Raw genomic sequence first — 13,563 nt, 5'->3', positions numbered from 1 at the left:
TCTGGATCTGCAGAGTTGGAACAACGACTCAGTACCTGACCAGGATTTATTTAAATTAATTTATAAATTAAGAAAAAAGTTGTATACCACTTTGTGTCGTGTGTGTTTTGTAACCATGTTCGCTTTCTGTATTGTAAACCTCGTGAACTGCAAGGCTGTTTTCAGCTTTGCGATTGTGAATCGTAACGGACCCATTTTCTGTCTCATACAACAGTCTGAACAAAGGGGTGAGGCAGGGGCAACGTCTCTGAAGGAGGTGGGCTCAACATGGCCACACGGGCTATAAGAGGGATCAAACCTGTGACCCTGTGACAGTGGGACAATCTGTAACTGCCAGCCCACCCTGCCACTTCAAAAACACACTGCAAACAGTGGAGGAGCCCGGCATTGAACTTCACAGGGGTTATTTCCAAATCTGTGACCTTAACAACTGTATTTATAGGACACTTGGAAAAGAGTGCCTCTTTGAGGGGAAAAAAAAAGATAAGATAAAAAAAAAAAAAAGGGGTAGAACTTTTTTTTAAAGAGGGGAAAAAAGGGATTTCAAACAGACTATTATCGAAACTGTGGATTAAAGCAGAGTAACTCAAGCTTCACTTTTCAGTCTGCGTGTGTGGCCAGAGAACAGATGCGCATTTTCATAGAGGATTGTACAAAGGGGAAAAGGAGAAAAGGAAAAGAAAAAAACTGTTCCCAACAGCCGGTTAAAGCAACAGGACCCAAAACTACACCTCCAAATGTAGAAGTTTGGGGGGCGGGGTTCTCTAACTAGCTTTTAAAGTTTTGGGATGCTTTTGTAGGACAGAACATGCATCTTTAATATCTGCAGGAGGGCTGCAGATGGCACTTTGTTACAACAATGGTGATTCAAAAAAAACTTTAACAACAACGCTGCGGCTGATCAAACCTTCAATCAGTGCTCATCACTGGTGTGTTGTTTTGGTATTGTTTTATCTAAATAGAAAAGTTAGTGACTAGAATAACGACGGCACTAAATAAATTAGAATTATGTGATTTATTTTTACATCCACCCTGTTTAGTCAGAACAGCTCAGGGATCAACTGTTTCAGATTTCTTTTCTGCAGGAAAAACATGCTGGCAGATACAGCTGCTGTCTTTCCTGTAGCAAATCCTCATATTAATCAGTTCAGTTAATCAACTTTCTCCTCAAAGTATCCTGCTGTCTTTTCAACACACAGCAGACACTCGCAATAGAAATGTATACCTAAAGATTCTCGCTGAATTCATCTCAGTCTTTTACAGCACAAACATTAAGCAGACAGCAAGTAACATGAACGACTGTGCTCATATGCACTACCCACTGTTTGATTTGCTGCTACAAAGCAGCGGGTTCTGTGGAAGCAGAATAATGTCTATTGAAGCAGCCGGTAGAGTCTCGGGTCACGAATTGTGATTTTCCTGGCAGGAAAGCGGTTTGTGATCAGTCGTGGCATAAAAAGCACAACATTTATTTTTAGCTTGTTTTTTGATGGTGATATGAATAACTCTAAAAAGCTGCTGCCTTTTGTATAAAATCACAAATGTGTGAAGCCAGACACCCCTGAGAACAGTGCTGCTGCAGTCTTCTCAGGAGGGTTACTATGTTAGAAGCTGGATTTTAGTCTGGATATTGTTGTATTATATACAGCAGACTACAGAATGACTACAGAGTGTAATAATGTAAATATAGTTTAACTGCATGTATTACCATTTTGTTTTTTGGGCTTTAAAAAAAAATACTTTGACTAGAAGATGAGCCCTTAATGTGCATTATTGCAATACATTGGTTGTGATAAATTTTGCAGGTTATGCAGGTAACATGAGTTTCTAGTTTAAGCTCCACCTGACCAACAAAATCCAATATTCTTTTTTTTTTTAATCTTTGGTCTACTCTTCACGTCTTTGTGTTTCTATCATTTAGTCTTCAGTAAGTACTCGTGCTTTGCGGTGAGTTTTTTGTCCATCAATGGCTAAAAGCAGCATCTGGAATCAATGCAGAAAGCAGTGAGGTTGAACTGAAAGAGCAAAGTTGCCATTTGGGAAACCAAAACAATGTGCTGAAAGAGACTAAAAATCCCAGAGTTCAGGAGAACTGACAGACATCACACCAACAATCCTCATTGATCTTTAAGCTGTTAAATACATAGAAAGTCACTATGCAGGATCGTTGTAACTGTTTGCTTTGTACCAACCACAAACTCACTCACAAAATACATATATATAAATATGCTGTGATTTACCATAAATATTTCACTCATAAAAATTAACCATGGCAACATCATAGAGAAAAAGAGCGTCTCCCAGTGTGTTTTGATACGTTTTCCCTACACATGAAAATTCAAATTTGGCACTTTCGCCCAACCACACGATTGTTTTCATGTGTTTTGATGGAGCTCGGCCCAGTCGGACATTGGGTAAAGATGGATGCTACATTAGCTCAACAAACACGCCCAGCAAACATTTTGATAGTGAATGTCACTGTTCTCTTAGTCGAAATATAGAAATGAAAGTGGTAAATGGGCTGTTTTGTTATAAAATGCTTTTCTACTCTATGGGAGCCCTCGGAGAGCCTCATTCATACAAAAACATATGTACAAATATTTCTCTACACCTGAGTGCTTTCAATCTTCCATTTACACACATTCATACTCTGATGAATGCATCAGAAAGCAACCTGGGGTTCAGTATCTTGCCCAAGGATACTCTGGCATGCAGACTGGAGCAGGAAGGGATTGAACCACCAAACGTCCTTAGGGGATGACTGACTCTACCCCCTGAGCTTAAGCCATCCTTGAGCTTAATGGACTTTCAATCAAGTTTACAAGAATTGTAATTGTTTCATCAAATGTGAAAAGATAAAATTCTCACTTGAGCGAAGAGCAAATGTGTGCAAAGCAAAACCATCGCGATGGAGATTTAAACCGATGACCTCTCACTTCTTAGTCAACTTAGCGAGCCAACGCACACCACACCACAGATTTATAATGTTGACGTGGAGCAGAGAGATTGCTCAAGCAGCCAATGAAACAGAATTTCCATGTAAATATATGTAAATGCAAAAACACATGAGGGTCTGACTGGGATGTTACTGTACATGAAAACAACATCAGCGTCTGTCAGTCTGTTTACGCGCAATAAATAAAACTAAGGAGGGATGTCAGTGAAGCGGTGGGGACACGCCCACACAGCTCTGAGCAGGGGTCTAATCAGTGAAAGTGAAAACACCTGTGTAACTGTACCGTGTTCGCGCTTTTAAATCTACATAAACCTGCAATGATCTAAAGGGGACTAATTTCTGGTGTGCAAAAGGAGGCTGCAGGAGGCTATTTAACAGAAGGAGTAGGAACTACATGTGATGCTTAAAAAAAACAGACTACAATTACTGCTTTGTGGTTGCGCACCTTTGTAAACCCATCAAGCTGCAGACTCATAATATCGTAGGAGTCTGAAAGGTGGGCACAAAGATTACTGTAACCAATTTAATATCTAAAATATGGCCCCAATCTGCCTTTTTATGTCGATATCACATCGTATCAATCGCATCGTTTGTGTGACTTTTTTTCTTTTCTTTTCTTTTGAGTTATGAGACCACAGTGACCTCGGAGCACAATTCTAATAAGTTCATTCTTGAGTCAAAGCGAGAGTTTGTGCCAAATTTGAAAAAAATTCCCTTAAGCTGTTAAAGACAAGCTATGTTCAGGAGACCGGGTCAGACGTAAGGACACAGAAAACGCACAAAACATAATAAATATGGCGTTACTTGTGCGTTGTTTAGCTTACACAAAAAAACAAAAGGAAATTTGATTTAAAAAAATGACGCCATTATGTTTATGTATGTCTGCCTGTGCAGGTGTAGCTCATGAGAATCTTCAGCTCCAGGAAGGCTGAGTAAGAATTTAGTAGTAAATGGTCATTTTCATTGGATTATTATGACAGCGTTTCATACAAATGTCTAACAGAATAACATATTGAAATGATAACTGTTACATCATATTTTTCTGCAAATAATACACTTTCCCTGGCGTTCAGCTCCATAACTCAGCAGCAGAAGGATACATAAAGTACGTATTTCACATTTTGCAGGTTACTGAGTTAACTCGGAGGCTGAATGAAATTTCCAACAGCTGCGGTATCTTTAATATGTCTTTATGAAGGATAAATAGGGTGTGAATAATAAAAGTAATAGTATCTGAGTTTCTATGAAGCTGCTTTGATTTCAGGATGCCGGTATATGAAAAGTTATTTAGCATTTATTTAGCATTTCAGTTACTACAAAATGTAAGTAAGACAGTATTTATTTCACTTTGAAAAAGCTGTTGTTGTGTTAAGGTTAAGCAAGTCTTGGAGATAAATGTGCCTACCATGGAAAAAAAGTTTCAAGAATTTATTTGAAAAAGTACAGAGAATTCGAACTTACTGACCCTGTCATTGAAAAGAAAAAAGTATTTTTTTCCACCTGTCACGTTAAAAGAAACCCCCCACACACAAGATATTTCCCGACAGATTTGTTTTGAGATGCACGTCATATTAACAACTGTACAGTGTGTTCCCAATTCGTAACAACCGTCTTTTGAGGAGCATCTGACTGCTGAAACAGAGTTAAGTTTTTCACTTCTGCTCCTCCTTTGTGCTGCATTCTCATGATAATCACGCACAGGTGAGGAACCCTATTTCCAGTCTAGTCTGTTTTCAGTTCATTAGTACAGTGAGTGTGCTGTGTATGTGTGCCTGTGAACACTACTCAGAATCAAGAGCATCCTTTGACCTCAGAGCACTGTGTATGATTTGTCAGCCTGGCAGTTCCCTGGCATGCGTGTTCTGTGGACTTGCACACAAAAAGCAAATACCCGTACACTAAACCCCTGCTGCAGTGTTTTCAATACATCCAGCCTGATTCACGTTAACCCATAAAACATGTCTGACATATTAATCAGGTCTGCATGTGGGGGTAGCTCTACTATTGCGCTGCTGCTCAGGGCAGGGCTCTCATTGGGCCATCTTACGCATCCTAGCGGCCAATAAGAGAAGGCTGATTCTCTCCTCTCCTAGCAACAAGACTCCTTCTCTGCGAGCGAAGCAACCAGCAAACTGACACCTATAATTTTACAATATGAATAATTGTAACTTTACAGTGTTGCAGAAGAAGCAGAGGAGCACGAGTCTGTCCCTTTCCACATCGAGGGAACATCTTTGTTTTCTTCCTTCCTGCCTTTTCCTCCCTCTCCCTCCTCTTCTCCATCTTGGCTGCAGCCATGCCTCTGAGTGAATTCAGGCAGCTCCCATCTTACCATCTTAAAGGAACAGCCCTGAATATTTTTTCTTTTTGTTTTTTGTTTTTTTCTTTCTCTTCAAGGGCATTGTGGGTAATGGTCTGTACTTGTTGACCTCACAGCGCTGAATGGCGGGGCCTCTCTCAGGAGGGAAGGAATACCTTGGCACAGAGCTATCTTTTCCCTGAGACACTACCAACCTCTCAGCTATGAGCTTCTCTTTCTGTGCAGATGTTCCAGCTACAGCTCGGCTCGTTTAAAGAGTTTCAACAGAAAACAGAATAATAAAGGCAGCTGAATATGTTCATGCAGTATTACTACAGAACAGATAAAAGACAGGAGCAAATTCTGTCATGTCAGATGAAAACGAAGAAAATGTTTGGCCTAATTGAAGGATTGCTGTACTCTTTAATGACTTGGCTGCGGTTCTTGCACAGCACCTGTTGCCAGGCTACAGCAGTGCACGTGTCCGACCCCTGACCCCAAATGCATTCCTGTCCTTGCCCCTCTGGGAGTTAGGGAGAGCAGAGCACATGTTACATGTCTGCACAGCAGCCTGAAACAACCAGAAATGACTTGAATTTTTCAGCTATCGTATGACTTGTTATGGGCTGCAGTTTGCTGTGCTAGAGAGAAAAAGCTGTCTTTTTCCCCCCATGCATGCTAACTCAGTCTTTGTGTATTCAAATTAGGCTCGAAAGCTGCAGGGCTGAATACCTGAAGAGAAATGCCCGCACTCAAAAGTGTCATGGCTGTGTGAAATTTGACATGTGGCAATTATAGCAACAGTCCGACCTTACACTTGCTAGACTTCTCAAATTTAGCAGAACAATATCTCATGGTCATTATAGGTCAATTGGGGTGGGATGCGGAAAGTGTCTGGCGTGTTGAGATGAAGATGATTAAGTACCCATTTGACCTCGTGTCCTTTTCAGCATCTTCGGTCGAGTATCTAAATTGTCAAACAGCAGGGAAAAAATCCCCCACGGAGCTCGTTTCCCCCAGTTTCAATGAAGACGGACAAGAAGAAAGCACTCGCTCTTTGAAGTGCATTCCCTCCGTCTTGCTTCTGCCCCACCTTCTGTCCAGTGGAGCAAACCGTTGGAGTAGGAGTTGCTCTAACAGACAACCAGAGTTTAACCTTAGGTGACCCTTGCTCTCATCAGGCCCGCCCTCTTCTGGAGGAATGCTGCTGATGGGAGTTTTTAATATTCCCCGGCCCTGTGTGTCCTCAAATGTGGCGGTGCGGCATTAACACAAGCTGACACCACAGATTAGCCACAGACATCAGGAATGCTGCGGCCTTTTTGTGCCACGTGGATTTTGGCCAAAAGAGCCTTTGGTTGCAATGGCCACAAAGACCTGCGAAAAACAAGTCCATGACAGAAACACGGAGACTCCTCAGTGAGGCTGTCTCGCGATTCGCTAGCCATCAAGGTACAAACCTGCGGTCGGTTTCTGTGCAAAGGTAAGACTGCACAAGCGCCAAATCGAACGTGCACTTCTGACAGTCAAGATCACAGTGGGTTTACATGTAGTTTGGCTAATTTTGGTTCACTTGAAATGATTTGCTTCTGTTTCTATTTAGACGTAGACATCGGAAGCTTCTGAACATCTGGATACAATGTGGAATCCATTCATCACCTGTAATTTCTGTATGCATAAACTGCTATTACTTTAATTCATATTGCTCATGCTGGTATCCCACCTTTCCTCTCAGCAGTCTTACCCTCTGCACGGATAATTCCTTTATCCTCATCCTCAGCAGGGGATTGGATTATTTGATGCTTAGAGATAGTATTTCATAACGGAGGTATTTTACTGCACGCGGGTCGTGTTTCGAAAGTTCTTGAAGGATCACATTTATACTTTTTCATCTTCACATACCATTTGAGCTAAGTTCTGCGTGACATGGGGCCATAAAACCTTTCTCCCTGTTATTGTAGGATCCTTACTTTACAATATAAATCATCTTCAGACAACTGTTGGTGTGATTTGACACTATATAAATAAAACTGTGTCGAACTAAAAAATAACAGAGTTTAGGTCAAACTAACGACCAGACTCATTGTCTCACTAACTGTTTGCTTGTTGAGCTGTTGTAAAAGCATGTGTGATAAAATGTCTTTAGCAAAGGTTTTAGCAATTTGGAAAAATTTCCTCAGGTGGTAGCGTGCATCTTACTTGCCATCCAGAGACTGTGTGTCACAGCTGTGAAGCACGTGACACCAACACAACAGTTAAGCAGGCCACAGAGAAAGCTCCTAAAGTCTGACTAGCTACTCCGACACAGAGTCAGAGCAATGGGTAATCTGTTTGTATTGCTATAAATCTGACCTGGCTGTATGAACAATATTACAACCAATATCCTGAAAAATCATAAAAATTATTTGAGAAATATACACCAAACCCCTGATATCCGAGCCTTCTGTAAATAAAACAACACTTTAAAGGTTACACTGCTTCTGTGTTAATCTCTAGTCCCCTCGCGCTGTGCTTGCATCTTCTCTATTGTAAATGCTAGATGAATGAAAGACGCCTGTTGGAGTGAAAGTTTGTTCTGTGCGACATTCACCAACGCACTTCTTTTAATTTCAGATTGCACACAACTAAATTCCTTGATTTTATTCAGTGGCCTGCAAATAAAAGCAGACTGAGTTTAAAAAAAATAGGTTACATTATCAAAATGATGAACCAGGTTTTTATCCAGGCAGATATTTCAACCTTGGTTACGTTTGAATTGGATGCTTATATCAGGCTCCCATTCTGCTCAGCGAGACCTTTTTAAAGAGAGAAACAGATATATTGTGTGAGGGAGAGGCGAGTTGTTTTCAGACACCTTACTTTATCATAGCTTTTATTTTACACATTTATATGGCAACGTTGAGGTTGTAGTCATGCACACAGCTTTCTCTTTTCTGCTGTTTTTAACTAGGACTGTATACGCAAGATGGATGTAGCCACAGTGGCATCACTGCTAACTAGCAGCTTCGTTAATTTGCTTAGGTTTTAGTGCAAAACACAGATGCAGATATCTAATGATTGAATCAAATACAAATAAAAAAAAGGAGAAATACACTCACCAAACCTCATGCACAAATTTCTTCAATTGCTGCACTGCACAGCAAACTGCATTAACTGTCATAATTCTGTTAAAAAAAATCCATAGGTAATAACAACACATGTTTATTTATCTTATAAGCGAGGGACTGTATATCTCTACTCTCATATTTTCAGTGCAAACAGCCATTCCTCTAATTTTCAGCTAACAATCCTGAAGTGGGAGTTGTAAAAATAAATAAATAAATAAAAATAAAATAACTGTACAGTGATTATGAAGGGGAAAATTAGCTACAGTGAAAGCATTTTGTATCATCTTTTAAGTTGGGCCGATTAGTTTTTGGTACTTTTAGCTTGCTTTGAATGTCTTGGCAGCAGATATTTCAATATGTTGCTTTCTACTATAATTAACAACAAGTTTTTGCAATTGTTTTTTAAAAATTGATATCAAGGTGTTCAGTAGGGTTAAAAATTAAATTAAAGAACCCTGTTTAGGGGCGTTTTGAAAGAAAAATGAGAAAACTAAATTTTGAGACCACATCTGTGGGTTTTGTTTGGCTATTTTCAGTTTTCTGTTGAGATTTTTTGGTTTATTTTAAAGTTTCCTTTATTTCTGTAATTATAGTAAGGATTTTTTAAAATGGTCGTGCTTATTGTCTCTAGTTTCTGCTTAATCTCTCGACTCCATTTAGTTTTTAGTTCTTGTTTCTTTTGTAAGTGTTAGTTTGGTCTAGCCTCCATGGTGTCATCCTGCGCCTTGTTGCAGAGGTGTGGACTCGAGTCAGACTCGAGTCATTAATTTTATGACTTTAGACTTGACTTGAAAAAATGTTCTAAGACTTGTGACTTGACTTGGACTTTTACACCAATGACTTGGGACTTGAATTGGACTTGAACCGGTTTACTTGAAAAGACTTGATATTTTACCCCAAATATAAAATTTAACATGCATATTATATAGAGATTGAAAATGTGACGTCATTCACGGGTAGAACCGCAAAGGATTCTGGGAACTCGTGGCAAGCGGTACTAGCGCACGCAGGCTTTCAATTAAAATCAGTTATACAGCGATAAAAAGAAACACAAAAATGTCAAGAAGCTGTTGTATTATTAACTGCAATAGCCGGTCGCATGACAGCCACGGGAAGCCGACGAGTAAAGAGATCGGTTGTTATCGGATTATGTCGTTGAAGAGAAATTGTTCGAGCCATGTTTCCAAAGTAACAAAGACGCGACTGGATTGCAGCCATTCAAAGATCAAATATAACGTCCCAGAACACTCCAGCTCACAGGTTAGTCTGCTCCAAGCATTTCCACAAAGGTCAGTGTCTTTTAGTACTTAATACGTCATTTTCATAACATAATTGGTGATATAGGTTACAAGCAAGTCTGGCGCTGAACAGAAATTGTCGCGCTATGCTCCTTTATTTATTGTGCATAAATAGTGAATTGTCCTGACACAATATTGCGTTTCGCTTCTGTTATTATGGTACATTGACAAAAACATATACTTTTATTCACAGGATAAAACAGGTTTTTTGTATCACTAATTGTCCAGTATGATTACAGCATACAGTATTATTGTCACTGCTACATTTCTGTGATGCGTACCAGAAATTATTTCCACTACTAATTAATTACCGTTGAGCTCAAAGGTCCTATTAATAAACGGTTAACGAATGTGTATTTATGACGACGATTTGTGAGACTGGTAAACTTATGATACGTACGATGGTCTTTCGTTCTACACGGTGCATTTCAAGGTCCTGTACCCATCCGTCGGTAAACTGTACCTGGGCTTGTTGCAGTGACCGGAAGTTACTAAACTTCATGAGTGTGTGCACTCACTCCAAGAACCGTATGATTATAAATATGCATATAAATATGCTAAGATGAGCTAGCTGACTTCATCTAACTAGCAAATGTTTTCCAGGCTACGTTGGTGATGCAGTTTTTTTTAATATGTATGATATTTTTGTCATGCGATTTTAAAGCCGGTCCTACAACCGCATCCAAGAATAACATGCAGCTTATCTCAGAAATGTCGGTGAAAATTATTCTTGGAGCTAGGTTTAATTGAGCTGCATTTTAAAGAGGTGCAATTTCACAATTTGTGTATATTTTCTAAGTTCACTATTTTGTCATGTGTTGAGAAAAACACAGATTAAAAATTTACATGGTCTAATATTTACATTTAGCATAACTGCAACATTATTTTTTCGTTTTTTTTTTAAAGACTCGAAAGGACTTGAAATTCAAAATTTCAGACTTGTGACTTGACTCGGACTTTTACACCAGTGACTTGAGACTCGACTCTGACTTGCCTGACATTACTTGAGACTTGACTTGAGACTTGAGGATAAAGACTTGAGACTTACTTGAGACTTGCAAAACAAGTCTGCCTTGTTGTCAAGTCTTTCTCTGTATTGCATGCTTCACCTTTTAGTTAGCTCCTGATTTATTCTGTTAGTCCTCCGTCTCTTGTGCCTCGCCATTAATCTTTCATCACTTGTTGTTGTCTTAATTAGTTTCAGGTGTGTCTCATTACTGTGGTGTTTCCAATCTCGTGATTACCTACTTTATCTATTTAAAGCCTCGGTTTTCGTGTGTTCTTTGATGAGTCATACGATGTTCTTCTCTGCTGTCTCTTGTTTGTGTGCTGAGGAATTTGTTCTTTATTTGATTTTTTTGCTGCCTTTTGGATTACCTGCATCACCTCAATAAAGCTTTCTTTTTGTTTATAAAGTCTGCTTCAGAAGCTTGAATTTGGGTCTACAACCTACAACCCTTGATGCCAGTGGTTACCAGTAAAACTGACGTTTACTCAGTGAGTAAACAGAATTTGTGGCTGCAGAGAGGACATTTCACCATGGAATGAGACAACTGCAGTAGCTAAATGGTTTACTTTTTCCCATTTTGTTTGTATTTGAATAAAATAAATGTTTGCATAGCTCACTAAATGGCTTTTAGAACAGCTAGACTAGTACTGAACAAGCAAAAAGAAATGAAAAATGAAAAAGGCGCTGGCAGCACACCAAACATTAAACGTACCGTTGGAAAGACTGCAGGGCAGAGGGGAGTAAAGGGGAATGTGAACCAGTTAGAACCAATATCCACTTGAGATTGTTTTTCCCCTGTCAACATTAAATATGAAGGTGTGAAAGGAGAATAATTCACTAGCTGAAACAAACAGGCAGCAGATTTGACTGTCATGATTTCATTGTTTAAACTCTTTGAGGTTGACGAAGGTAAAAGCAGAAACATTTACAATTACAGTGGGGCAAAAAAGTATTTAGGCAGCCACCGATTGTGCAAGTTCCCCCACTTAAAATGATGACAGAGGTCAGTAATTTGCACCAGAGGTACACTTCAACTGTGAGAGACAGAATGTGAAAAAAAAATCCATGAATTCACATGGTAGGATTTGTAAAGAACTTATTCGTAAATCAGGGTGGAAAATAAGTATTTGGTCACCTCAAACAAGGAAAATCTCTGGCTCTCACAGACCTGTAACGTCTTCTGTAAGAAGCTTTTCTGTCCCCCACTCGTTACCTGTATGAATGGCACCTGTTTGAACTCATCATCTGTATAAAAGACACCTGTCCACAGCCTCAAACAGTCAGACTCCAAACCCCGCCATGGCCAAGACCAAAGAGCTTTCGAAGGACACCAGGAAAAGTATTGTAGACCTGCACCAGACTGGGAAGAGTGAATCTACAATAGGCAAGCAGCTTGGTGTGAAAAAATCAACTGTGGGAGCAATCATGAGAAAATGGAAGACATACAAGACCACTGATAATCTCCCTCGATCTGGGGCTCCACGCAAGATCTCATCCCGTGGGGTCAAAATGATCATGAGAACGGTGAGCAAAGATCCCAGAACCACACGGGGGGACCTGGTGAATGACCTGCAGAGAGCTGGGACCAAAGTAACAAAGGTCACCATCAGTAACACACTACAACGGCAGGGAATCAAATCCCGCAGTGCCAGACGTGTTCCACTGCTGAAGCCAGTGCATGTCCAGGCCCGTCTGAAGTTTGCCAGAGAGCACATGGATGATACAGCAGAGGATTGGGAGAATGTCATGTGGTCAGATGAAACCAAAGTAGAACTTTTTGGTATAAACTCAACTCGTCGTGTTTGGAGGAAGAAGAATACTGAGTTGCATCCCAAGAACACCATACCTACTGTGAAGCATGGGGGTGGAAACATCATGCTATGGGGCTGTTTTTCTGCCAAGGGGACAGGACGACTGATCCGTGTTAAGGACAGAATGAATGGGGCCATGTATCGTGAGATTTTGAGCCAAAACCTCCTTCCATCAGTGAGAACTTTGAAGATGAAACGAGGCTGGGTCTTCCAACATGACAATGATCCAAAACACACCGCCCGGGCAACAAAGGAGTGGCTCTGTAAGAAGCATTTGAAAGTCCTGGAGTGGCCTAGCCAGTCTCCAGACCTCAACCCCATAGAAAATCTGTGGCGGGAGTTGAAAGTCCGTGTTGCTCGGCGACAGCCCCAAAGCATCACTGCTCTCGAGAAGATCTGCATGGAGGAATGGGCCAAAATACCAGCTACTGTGTGTGCAAACCTGGTAAAGACCTATAGTAAACGTTTGACCTCTGTTATTGCCAACAAAGGTTATGTTACAAAGTATTGAGTTGTATTTCTGTTATTGACCAAATACTTATTTTCCACCCTGATTTACGAATAAATTCTTTACAAATCCTACCATGTGGATTCATGGATTTTTTTTTTTTTTTTTTTTTTTCACATTCTGTCTCTCACAGTTGAAGTGTACCTCTGGTGCAAATTACTGACCTCTGTCATCATTTTAGGTGGGGGAACTTGCACAATCGGTGGCTGACTAAATACTTTTTTGCCCCACTGTAAGTGTTGACCAGTGTTTATTAATATTATAAATTATTATGAACTAATCTTTATGTATAATCTACTTTTGGTTTTATAAAAAAACAAAACCACGCACTGTTGCCGCACAGTAAGAAGGTGGGTTCTCTCCCATTACTCCGGCTTCCTCCCACCGTCCAAAGACGTGCAGCTTGTGGGGATAGGTTAATTGGTTAATCCAAATTGCCCATAGGTGTGAATGCGTGAGTGAATGTGAGTGCGACTGGTTGTCTGTCCCTGTGTGTTAGCCCTACGACAGACTGGCGACCTGTCCAGGGTGTACCCCGCCTCTCGCCCTATGACAGCTGGGATAGGCTCCAGCGC

The sequence above is a fragment of the Copadichromis virginalis genome, linkage group LG10 (genome assembly GCF_057382275.1).
Source record: "Copadichromis virginalis isolate Kocher_CV1m ecotype Utaka linkage group LG10, C_Virginalis_male_GT1.1, whole genome shotgun sequence".
In the NCBI taxonomy this organism is placed as follows: Eukaryota; Metazoa; Chordata; class Actinopteri; order Cichliformes; family Cichlidae; genus Copadichromis; species Copadichromis virginalis.
The sequence above is the reverse complement of the archived record's forward strand: the minus strand, read 5'-3'. Positions refer to the sequence as shown.